Source organism: Abramis brama (genome assembly GCF_963993115.1).
Source record: "Abramis brama genome assembly, chromosome: 18".
Lineage (NCBI taxonomy): Eukaryota > Metazoa > Chordata > Actinopteri > Cypriniformes > Leuciscidae > Abramis > Abramis brama.
In genome coordinates this window covers 33,686,446-33,699,592 of record NC_139980.1, presented here as the reverse complement: position 1 = coordinate 33,699,592, position 13,147 = coordinate 33,686,446, and the positions used below count along the sequence as shown (strand labels likewise).

General features: G+C 38.4%; 1 protein-coding gene across 2 annotated transcripts in view; it reads left to right on the top strand.

Annotated features, from left to right (window-relative positions):
• disp1 (dispatched homolog 1) overlaps nt 1-13,147 on the top strand; it is a 73,381-nt gene that overhangs the window by 37,179 nt on the left and 23,055 nt on the right. The window contains exon 1 of one of the 2 annotated variants that reach the window (XM_084092149.1): nt 5,599-6,012. The exons of the other annotated variant lie outside the window; for it this stretch is intronic. The gene's annotated coding sequence lies outside the window, so the exon portion shown is untranslated. Of the gene's footprint in view, nt 1-5,598; nt 6,013-13,147 lie in introns of those variants that run through there. 2 annotated transcript variants of the gene reach the window in all.

Below are 13,147 nucleotides of genomic sequence, written 5' to 3'. Positions count from 1 at the left end.
CACACAGTTTCCTGGAGCCGCTGAGTGAAATCATGCAGGGTGAGGTGATTCGGTTTGTGTTGGCATGAGAGCGGAACGAGACACAGTCCAGGCTGCAGTGTTGCGGGTGTAACCGCGTGGCAACAGCTGAAATTTATTATGCACTTATTATATTTTTGTAGGTTTTGTGGTCATTTATCACAAATGTACTCATAATTTTTTAAGGTTTTTTTGTGTGTGTGTGCGCTGTTGGCTTTCACAAATGTTTGTGTTAAATTTTCATCAGTTAGGGATTTATGATTTAATTCCGCTGTGTGGAATCAGCTTTGATAAAAGCGTGTGTGATATTAGTGTTAACGCCAGATCAGAGTTTCTACATGCATTTACAGTAATGCTCACGTCGTCCCTAAAAGGACAAATTAATGTGTAGAAATCTTTTTTGTGTGTGTGTCTAATTTGTCCATTTAGGGACTACTTTATGAAAAGTTATTCTTCATTGATGTAATTCCTTTTAATTCAAAAAGTCCTTGTATTTTTAAAGGTTTAGCAGTTTTAAATGGTCATGAACAGTAGTTTGACACACTCACCGGCCACTTTATTAGGAACACTTGCTAGTTCCGGTTTGGACTCTTTTTGTCTTCAGAACTGCCTTAATTTTTCATGTCAGAGATTCAACACTGCTGGAAACATTCCTCAGAGATTTTGCTCCATATTGTCATGATCGCATCACACAGTTGCTGCAGATTTGTCCATGATGTGAATCTCTCGTTCCTCCACATCTCAAAGCTGCTCTACTGGACTGAGATCTGGAGACTGTGGATGGACAAGATCAGCAACAATACTCAGGTTTAAATGAAGCTCAGTTGGTACTAAGAGTCCTGAAGTGTGTCAAGAAACACCCATTACAGCACCAACAGCCTGAACCGCTGATACAAGACAGGATCATCCATGCTTTCATGTTGTTTCCAATCTTCTATAGTCCTGTTTTGGTGAGTTTCTTGTGATATCGTGCAAAAGTTTGTGTATTTCAGTAATTCAAATTAAAGGTGAAACTAATATTTAGTATATATATCTATATACATATGCATGATTATACTTTTCAGAGGGCCGACATTTCTGTATATAATTTTTTTTTTTTTTTTTATGTTCTGAGATTTTGAAGGTGGGGTTTTCATAAGCTGTAAGCCATAATCATCAAAATTATAACTTTGGCACTATATTCTGATTTTTCGAGCCTCAGTTTTCGGTTCTCAGCTGACAGAAGTGACACCGGTGTGTTTTCACTGGATATTTTCTCTTTTTCGGATCATTCTCTGTAAACCCTAGATGTTGTGTGTGAAAATCCCAGTAGATCAGCAGTTTCTGAAACACTCAGACCAGCAACAAACATGCCACATTAAAAGTCACTTAAATCACTTTCTTCCTCATCCTGACGCTCAGTTTGAATGTCTTGATCATTTCTACATGCCTAAATGCTTTGAGTTGCTGCCGTGTGATTGGCTGATGAGATCACATCATGTTTTGGGGTCAGTAAGATTAATACTTTTATTCAGCAAGGATGCATTAAATTCATTAAAAGTGAGAGTAAAGACATTTATAATGTTGCAAAAAGTTTCTGTTATATGTAAATACTGTTATTTTGAACTTTGTATTTCATAAAAAAAATCCTGAGAAATAAAATTTATCACAGTTTCCACAGAGATATGAAGCAGCACAACTGTTTTCAACTTTGATAATAATCATAAATGTTTCTTGAGCATCAAATCATCATATTAGAATGATTTCTGAAGGATCATGTGACACTGAAGACTGGAGTAATGATGCTGAAAATTCAGCTTTGATCACAGGAATAAATTACACTTTACTATATATTCACATAGAAAACAGTATTAATATTTCACAATTTTGCTGTTTTTAACTGTATTTTTGTCTAAATTGGACTGAGTTTGATATTGAGGTATAAAAATTATTTTTTTTAGCCTAAATGTTTACAACAATAAAAATCCTGCTAATACAGTCAGATTGCTGTTTCTTTTCATTTTGGCCTTGAGACATCACGGCCCCTGATCCGCCTCGCTCTGGAATCTGAGGCCCCTAGAGAAATTTGACATCCACTCTCCAAAGAGTGTGTGTGAGTCCAGAAGAAGTGTGTGACAGACGCACTCCTCCTCCTCCTCGCTGTTTGCTGAGCCGCCGCCAGATCTCAGACTGACTCTGATGGCCGGCGCTGCGTTTGGGACGTTCCTCAAAGGAAGAGCCGAACAAACGCTGAAGTAGACGGACTCTCTGATCTCTCATCTATCTCTCTATCAGTCTGTCTGCCTTTCTGTCTGTCTGTCTGTGGATCTATCTATCTATCTATCTATCTATCTATCTATCTATCGATCTATCGTTCTATCGTTCTATCGTTCTTTCTATCGTTCTATCATTCTGTCTGTCTGTGGTTCTTCCTATCTGTCTGTCTATCTGTCAGTGTATCCATCTATCCATATTGCGCAAAATGTAGCTAAACGAAATGATCATTTGTCACACACACAGGGTTGTTGCTCTCGTTCGCACCTGAGAGCCGTTGGGCAACACTTGTATGAGGAATGGAACACAGGAACCAGGAACACATGGAATCAGGAACACACTCCTATATTTCATTTCCAGCCAAAAGTCCCATCCCTCCCTGCTTTTATGGATCAACATTTTTGTAGCATAGAATAAAAGGCTGCATATGAATTAACTTGCGCCTGCCGCTGGATGCACTAATGCTTGCTAAACAACAAAGATTAATACAAATACTTTGAGTAAATTAAACGCTACTGTCAATATACTTTTCTTATTAGATGTCTAAATATTTACTTAAGTCCTCACGAGTTTCCAACTGTTTCTCTTTGATCTCCTCCATAATTTGGTCAGCATGCATTGATCTTTCTCCAGCGCAGTAAAACACATGTGGGACTCAGAGGGCCGGAGGAACCAGCCAGAACTCACCCGTCCCGTTCAGAGAGGCGTCGGAGAGATTTGGTCCCCTAGAGTTTCGGAGAAACCTCAGACACGTAAGAATTCACAGAGAAACTCGGACGATTCGGGGTTCAAGTTCTCGTTGAGAGTTAGGGATGAGCATGAGCACCTGTTCCCAAACATCAGTCAAACCCTGTATGTAGGGTTCAGACTACACAATACTTTTGTCTGTTACGATAGTCACTGTGCCAGATTATGCGTTATTGACTCCGAAACTCTTAGTCAATTGACCGTTCGTAAAGACCCGCCCCCTTTAGTTACTGTTGCTATGTCCGACAAGCCACGCCTCTCTCACGCCACACCATGTTCTCACGCAGTGAAACACACATCGCGGAGCAGAGAGGACACTGACAACGCGCCGACAGACAGGACAGACCATGCATAATACTTAACTGATTTGAAACCATCTATATAGGCAGCAAAATGCATGAAATGGCAGAACTGAAACATGCAAGATTCCAATGTAAAATAAGATAAAATATCAAACATACTGGGTATAAAGTCCATCTGCACTTAATGGAATCTATTTTCATCAATACTTTTCCATAGTGAATCAAATAGTTGTAATTTCTCTGACATCTTAAATGAATTGTTTTTCACTGAGCTCATCGCAGTGCATTCTGGGATTGCCTTCTCTGCTATGGATATATTAAAGTTGCTTAAAGTGCTTTTTGCATTTTTGATGCCTAGAAAGACAGCTTGGAACAGAGCTTTAGTCTCACTGATTATTGGTGTATATCTGTTTTTAAAAAGTTATATTTTCCACTTGGAAAAGGTGGTATTAGCCAACTTTCAATATAAACTGACTTAAAAATAAACTGTTTTTGAAATAGAAGGTACTATCCAGGGCTCAGACTACAACATAACACACCCTTCCTCTGTGACCCTCAGCCTTCCGTGATTTTCTTTTCTCTTCCCTTCTTTTTTCCTTCTCTCCCGCTGTGTTGTTGGCTGACCTTGTCAGCTTTGATGAACTGCTGGCGATCGATTGAGGCTTGTCCCGGAGCGCTTTGATTATGGTTGATCCAGTTACAGTGCCCTCTTCTCTTTGAAGCTCAGCTGCTGCTGTTATTTCAGTGGAGCATCTTCACTCAGACCCTCATAGTCCTGCAGCTGAGCATGAACATGTGGAGGAGGGATGGCTGATGTGTGGCGCTCTGTTTCTCTTCATCTGTCTGTCCGTTTATCCATCCGTCCATCCATCCGTTCATTCATCGTCCATTCATTCATCTTTTTGTTCGTTCTTTCGGCCATCTGTCCATCCATCCATCCGTCTATCCATCTGTCCGTCCATCCATCTATCTATCCATCCATCCGTCTATCCATCTGTCCGTCCATCCATCTATCCATCCGTTCATTCGTCCATCAATCTGTCCATCCATCCATCAATCTGTGTCCATCCATCCATCTGTCCATCCATCTGTCTATCCATCCCATCCATCCATCCATCTATCCATCCATCTGTCTGTCCATCCATCCTTCCATTTGTCCATCCATCTAACCATCTGTCTGTCCATCCATCCATCCATCCGTCCGTCCATCCATCCATCTGTCCATCCATCTGTCTATCCATCCCATCCATTCATCCATCCATCTATCCATCCATCTGTCTGTCCATCCATCCTTCCATTTGTCCATCCATCCATCCATCCATCTGTCTCTCCATCTATCCATCCGTCCATCCATCAAACCATCCATCCGTCCATCTGTCTCTCCATCTGTCCGTCCATCCATCTATCCATCCGTCCATCCATCTATCCATCCGTTCATTCGTCCATCCATCCGTTCATCTTTCCATCTATCCATCCATCCGTCTATCAATCTGTCCATCCATCTGTCCATCCATCCATCAATCTGTCCGTCCGTCCGTCCATCCATCCATCTGTCTATCCATCTGTCCATCCATCCATCCATCCATCCATCCATCCATCCATCCATCTATCCATCCGTCCGTCCATCAATCCATCTGTCCATCCATTCATCCATCCATCCGTCCATCCTTCTATCCATCCATCCATCCGTCCGTCTATCTATCTGTCTGTCTGTCCGTCCGTCCGTCCGTCCGTCATTAAATGGGGGATGTGAATGTGAAATACTGTAAATAAATGAAATCGTAGGTATATGCATCCTTTGTGAACTTTTCAGGCTTGTCTTGGAAACATCAGTTTCAGAAAATCCAACTCCTGTAAAAATCACCACTCACATCCTGAATTTGCAGAACATATCACTGTTGTCAATTTATATCGGGAACGATTCCAAAAATGTATCATAATATTAATTCATTTAATTTGTTGTAAGCTGCTGTAGGCTATTACAGGCTTCATCACCTGAGTTAGTGTGTCTGTGGAACAAATGAAACCCAGTGTTTGTCCCTTAAATGGAGATCTGTGTTGGAGATTCATTTGAAGCTCCGAGGAAAATCTTCGTGGTACAGATTTGTGCCTCGTATGTCACATTTACTGCATGTGTGCGACAATACTAGACCGCTTTATTATAATCAATGCAACTCCTTCGATGATTATAATGAGAGCGCTCTGATTGGCCAACGGACCGCTGACGTCAGGGACTCCGTCGCTCGCGCTGTAGGCTCTATGGACGGGGACGCGCGGCGTTGTAGTTTGTTTGTGTCGCGACGCGTAGATGGAGTGTTTGAACGCGCTCCGTTGTTCTCAGCAAACGCGTGATATAACTCGCTCCTTTCGAAAGGATTACCGCGTTTTATTGTGATTGAGGAATATTATTCTGTCTCCGCTCATAAAACGGAAACTTATAAAGCAGAGTTCACGTTTGTTTACGGAGTTTCAGACGCCGTTTGTTTGGATGTTTGTGGCGCAAAAGTTTGTCGAGTCCAGAAGTAAATAACGCGGTTTGGAGACACACTTGGCGCTTGAGCAGAAGATAATGCGACTGATAAAGATATCTGAACATAATATATGATTACATCTTAGCCTGTCTCACCAAAAGGCTCTTTTAATCAGTTCTGAGTCTGAAAGGAATGGAAACCTGGGATCTGTCCTAATCTCTGTAAGTGACCAGAAAATTGTCTTTTATTTTTGTGTAACCGTTATGATCTATCTATCTATCTATCTATCTATCTATCTATCTATCTATCTATCTATCTATCTATCTATCTATCTATCTATAGCCTACAGTATTTTTTTCATGCAGTTCTGTTGGGATGTTCTATGAATTACTGTCTTTTAGTTTAATTAAAGGAATGAAAGTGTGGTTTTTTTCAGGTTTCTGCTTGTCCTGCTCTTATCCTGTCAATTATGTTAAAAAGAAAATGATCTACAACTGTCTTGTGCGTGTTTGAGTGCAGGGTTTTTCCTGGGTCAAAATTGGTCTTCGGTGGTGACCGACATGGTCATCCACACACAGCAAAGAGTACCCTAGTACCCACATGATCCGCAAGCCCAATATTGACAATAAATGTTCAATTTAAAATAAATACAAAGAAATAGTTTGTGATTTTTTTTTTAGGTAATTTACTACACATTGTCATAGGCCAGTTAGAAGTCATGTTGGTTAGAAGTCTATTATTAAAGGGGTCATATAATGTCATTTTTGTACAAGCTAATATGATTCTTTAGGGTCTAAATTAAAAGTTTGTAATATACTTTAATTAAAAATTCTCATTAGTATTGTAAGAAAACACCAGTGTCACATTATCCTTCAGAAATCATCTAATATGCTGATTTGATTCTCAGTTATTATCAGTGTTGAAAACAGTTGTGCTGCTTAATATTTTTTGGGAACCTGTGATACTTTTTTTCAGGATTCATAGATAAATAAAAAGTTAAAAAGAACAGCATTTATTCAAAATAAAATAAAATTATTTTTTAACAATATAAATCTTTACTATCACCCTTTATCAATTTAACACATCCTTTGTGAAGAAAAGTATTAATTTCTTTCAAAAAAAGAATGAAAAGATTTCTTGAACGGTTCTTTGAACGGTAGTGTATATTGTTACAAAATATTTCTATGCTGTTCTTTTTTTAACTTTTTATTCATCAAAGAATCCTGAAAAAAGTATCACAGGTTATACAAAATATTGTACATCACAACTGTTTTCAACATTGATAATAAATCATCATATTAGAATGATTTCTGAAGGATCATGTGACTCTGAAGACTGGAGTAATGATGCGGAAAATTCAGCTTTGATCACAGAAATAAATAATATTTTAAAATCTATTAAAATTAGAAAACCATTATGTTACATTGTAATAATTTTCCCCAATATTATTTTTTTCTTCTGTATTTTTGATCAAATAAATGCAGGCTTGATGAGCATAAGAGACTTATTTTTAAAAAAACATTAAAAATAGTAATGTTTCCAAACTTTTGACTGGTGCTGTGTATATATATATATATATATATATATATATATATATATATATATATATATATATATATATATATATATATCTCATTGCATTAGATAACAAAATATCAACACACACACAGAAAAATTATTTTATTTTTAAGAATGATAGCACAAATACACATGTACTTGTATGATTTGGATTGATAAAACAATACATCAAGTGTTGAAAATGAAGACGAACAGTTTTGTGTCACTTTGTTGATAGTTAATATGATGAATTACAGCTGTGATTCCTCACCTGTGTGAACTTGAGGAGAACCGACTTCATACATCCACTAAAGTCAGTGAGACTTCAAAAACGATGGAAACTGATTCAGATTCAGATCATTTTATTATATTATCTAATGCAATGGCATTCACACACTCATAAGTCTGACTTAAAGGCACAATATGTAATATTTTTTTAATTTAAAAATATTTTGAAAAACCACTAGGACAGTGTTATTTATTTTGTTGACTTGTGTACTTTATCCCAAATGTTTCCAATAATGTTTAAATCCACAGAAATCATACATTTTAACCAGTGTAACGTCACGTGTCATTGCGTCACCTGTCAATGATGTCATATCCACGTTACCCTCGATTTCCAGTTTTACTTTAACCATGGAAACACCAAAGATCCTTATATATATTTACAGTGAGGAAAATAAGTATTTGAACACCCTGCTATTTTGCAAGTTCTCCCACTTAGAAATCATGGAGGGGTCTGAAATTGTCATCGTAGGTGCATGTCCACTAAAAAAAAATCCAGAAATCACAATGTATGATTTTTTAACTATTTATTTGTATGATACAGCTGCAAATAAGTATTTGAACACCTGAGAAAATCAATGTTAATATTTGGTACAGTAGCCTTTGTTTGCAATTACAGAGATCATACGTTTCCTGTAGTTTTTCACCAGGTTTGCACACACTGCAGGAGGGATTTTGGCCCACTCCTCCACACAGATCTTCTCTAGATCAGTCAGGTTTCTGGGCTGTCGCTGAGAAACACGGAGTTTGAGCTCCCTCCAAAGATTCTCTATTGGGTTTAGGTCTGGAGACTGGCTAGGCCACGCCAGAACCTTGATATGCTTCTTACAGAGCCACTCCTTGGTTATCCTGGCTGTGTGCTTCGGGTCATTGTCATGTTGGAAGACCCAGCCTCGACCCATCTTCAATGCTCTAACTGAGGGAAGGAGGTTGTTCCCCAAAATCTCGCAATACATGGCCCCGGTCATCCTCTCCTTAATACAGTGCAGTCGCCCTGTCCCATGTGCAGAAAAACACCCCCAAAGCATGATGCTACCACCCCCCATGCTTCACAGTAGGGATGGTGTTCTTGGGATGGTACTCATCATTCTTCTTCCTCCAAACACGTTTAGTGGAATTATGACCAAAAAGTTCTATTTTGGTCTCATCTGACCACATGACTTTCTCCCATGACTCCTCTGGATCATCCAAATGGTCATTGGCAAACTTAAGACGGTTCTTGACATGTGCTGGTTTAAGCAGGGGAACCTTCCGTGCCATGCATGATTTCAAACCATGACATCTTAGTGTATTACCAACAGTAACCTTGGAAACGGTGGTCCCAGCTCTTTTCAGGTCATTGACCAGCTCCTCCCGTGTAGTTCTGGGCTGATTTCTCACCTTTCTTAGGATCATTGAGACCCCACGAGGTGAGATCTTGCATGGAGCCCCAGTCCGAGGGAGATTGACAGTCATGTTTAGCTTCTTCCATTTTCTAATGATTGCTCCAACAGTGGACCTTTTTTCACCAAGCTGCTTGGCAATTTCCCCGTAGCCCTTTCCAGCCTTGTGGAGGTGTACAATTTTGTCTCTAGTGTCTTTGGACAGCTCTTTGGTCTTGGCCATGTTAGTAGTTGGATTCTTACTGATTGTATGGAGTGGACAGGTGTCTTTATGCAGCTAACGAACTCAAACAGGTGCATCTAATTTAGGATAATAAATGGAGTTGAGGTGGACATTTTAAAGGCAGACTAACAGGTCTTTGAGGGTCAGAATTCTAGCTGATAGACAGGTGTTCAAATACTTATTTGCAGCTGTATCATACAAATAAATAGTTAAAAAATCATATATTGTGATTTCTGGATTTTTTTATTTTAGATTATGTCTCTCACAGTGGACATGCACCTACGATGACAATTTCAGACCCCTCCATGATTTCCAAGTGGGAGAACTTGCAAAATAGCAGGGTTTTCAAATTCTTATTTTCCTCACTGTATATAGTGTGTTTTATTAGACAGTTGAGCAACTGTTTGGATACTTTTATCGATAGAAAACGAATATGCTTTATATAGCTCAACTCGTCTTATTGTGTGAATCTTGTTAACCGTAACTTTAATCGTAATATAAACAAACCACAAAACGAAAAGAGCGGCAGCGACTGTGGCATATAAGCGTAATATAAACAGTCCCGCCTTATATTACCGCTTCATACCACAGTAACTAGAGATGCACGATATATATCAGTCACATTATCGGTATCAGCCGATATATGTTATTTTTTTAATGTCAGCGTTATCGGCCCTATATGAAAATTTGGCTGATAAATTAAAGCCGAAAAATAATGTGTTATTTCCTTCAACTGAGACACTTCAGATGCGCACTGTTCAACATCATGGGTTTGAATTGCTTGAAATATGATTGAAATTACTTAAAAAAGGAAAATTATAATGAGAACACTATATATAATTGTGTGTTTGGGACGTGGCTTTTAATGTTGAGACTATTGTTTTTGCAATCAGGCTCCCAAAACTTTTATAAAAATTTGGATTTGGATTTAGATTTATCGGCCAATATATCGGTTATTGGCTTTCAAAAATAAAGAATTATTGTTTATCGGTATCGACCAAAACGTTCATTTCAGTAACGTTAATAAAACTTTAATACATTAGCTTACCTGAGCCCCGGCTGAAAACTCCCATGATTCAACACTCATTCACGGAGTCATCAAGCTACGCCTTTATTGTTTTGAACAAGCGCCCTCTAGTGGACAAACTTAAGTGTCCACATACTTTTTGAGGATACTGTATATTATATACATAGAAAAATTTACATTTCTCTCTTGACACATTTTGAGAGATAATCGTTGCTTTAATTTGTCCATCTCCCTTTTGTGCCTAGGCCAGCAGAATATATATTTATTCCTTGAAGGCAGATAATTGATTACACATTTTAACTTATAAAAATTAACGAGGCGCAGCAGAAACCGTGGAGGGAAGCGCTTTTGAGTACCAACATTTCTAGCATGTTTGGGGACAGGGACACGTTTACTCACTGGAAGGATTTTTCTTCATCTCTGGTAAGATAGCAATCATAGGGAAGCTTGTTTTCCACCACAGAATAAAAAACAATAAAGGTAATTGCGAGATCTCACAATTCTGATTTTATAACCCACAATTGGGAGATACAAAGTCATAATTGCAAGATATAAAGTTGCAATTGCGTGTTAAAAAGTCAGAATTGTGAGATATAAACTCGCAATTCTGAGGAAAAAAGTCGGTCTATTTTTCCTTTGAATTTGACTTTTTAATAGCAATTGCAACTTTATATCTTGCAATTGAGAAAATATGCCAGAAACGCGAGAAACTCACAATTGCGAGAAAAAAGTCATAATTGCGAGTTTATATTACGCAATTCTGACTTTATAACACGCAATTCTGACTTTATATCACGCAATTCTGACTTTATATCACGCAATTCTGACTTTATAACACAATTGCGACTTTATATCACGCAATTCTGACTTTATATCACAATTGCGACTTTATATCACGCAATTCGGACTTTATATCACAATTGCGACTTTATATCACACAATTCTGACTATATCACGCAATTCTGACTTTATATCACAATTGCGACTTTATATCACGCAATTCTGACTTTATATCACACAATTCTGACTTTATAACACAATTGCGACTTTATATCACGCAATTCTGACTTTATATCACGCAATTCTGACTTTATATCACAATTGCGACTTTATCACGCAATTCTGACTTTATAACACAATTGCGACTTTATATCACGCAATTCTGACTTTATATCTTGCAATTCTGAGAAATAAAGTCAGAATTGTGAGATTTAAACTTGCAATTGTGAGATAAAAAGTTGTGCGTTTCAAAATGTTTTATTCTGTGGTGGAAACAAGTTTCCATAGGGTGACAAGTGTGTTCATTAGTTATTAGGGGTGGAATGGATCGCAGTTGATCCATGATCCGTATGGACCAGGCCACACGATTTGACACGCATGTGATTCGCGGATTAACTGCTAAATTTATCCATCATAGAGTGAAAGTTTATCAATTGGAAGTGTTTTGTCTTGCCAGTTTACACATTCAAATGATTTTAAACGCACAAGTAGTGGCGAAAATTGCGAAAAAAGAGAGAGAGGCGCGTTTTAGACATCGCTCGAACACCAAATTTATTACTCTTTCACTTGAACGGACAAATACGCACAAAATGATGTCAAAATTCCCGTCTTGGCAAGAATTCTCTTGTGTATATCACAAGTGAACAGTTGAGAAAGAAACCGGATGTGTATTCTGTCCATGCATTCGGTCTTAAAGTGACAGCAGCCTAATATTCCTGCTGCATGTTGTCATTAATGTTAATAAAATAAAATACAGCTTTGACAAAGATGAACCTATTTAATTTCTACAGTGAACAAATAGTGTTATTTTACATGTGACCCTGGATCACAAAACCAGTCACATGTCGCACGGGTATATTTGTGGCAATAGCCAACAATACATTGTACGGGTCAAAATTATCGATTTTTCTTTTATGCCAAAAATCATTAGGATAATTAAGTAAAGATCATGTTCCATGAAGATATTTTGTAAATTTCCTACCGTAAATATATAAAACATTTATTTTTGTGAGTGAATGCTGCACAATCGTGAACATAAATGCACAACTTTAAAGGAGATTTTCTAAATTTTCGTTTTTTTGCACCCTCAGATTCCAGATTTTCAATAGTTATATCTTGGACAAATATTGTCCTATCCTAACAAACCACACATCAATGGAAAGCTTATTTATTCAGTTTTCAGGTGATGTGTAAATCTCAATTTAATCCTACAGCTTGTAGGATAAGTGCTGCGTAAAGTGTGAGTACCTGGTGAAGGCCGAGACCAAAAAGCGTTCTGTGCACCCCGATCATCGCTCTGAGCGTTCACACATAGTGCTGCATCTGTTCTCCCTCCCTCGGGTTTCCCTTTTCAGAAAGCTCTCTCTATCTGCCTGCTTTTTAAATGGATGCGGTTCAACTGCGAACACAACCAGATTTGTTGGTGTGAGAAGGTATTTTGGACACTGTGTTTACAGCACACACACACAGGACAGTCAGTGGGGAAACCTGCTCACCACTGCATCAAATGAGATCTTTCATGCACTTATTTTGGATGCGCGTAGGGCGTTTCTTGCAAAGTTTCGCCCTGAGGTTTGAGACTATCTTCGGTTTCCGATGGAGTCTTGCAGGTCTCCACCTGTCACGTAAGAACGTGGGTGATTTACTTCACAGAAAGCGCTGACCATGGCGTCAGTGTGTGTGTGTGTGAGTCTGGGCAAAGTTCCAGTGTCACAACTGTGCGTTTACCTGAGTTAATACGCTTGGGTCTTATTTTACTGTGATATGCATGGCGTGAACTTTAAAACATCCAATGCAACATTTAATATCGGCCCATGTCATTCCTCTGCAACAGTTTCCTGGCCATGGGGGCTGAAATTCAAGCATACCATGAAACGTAGACT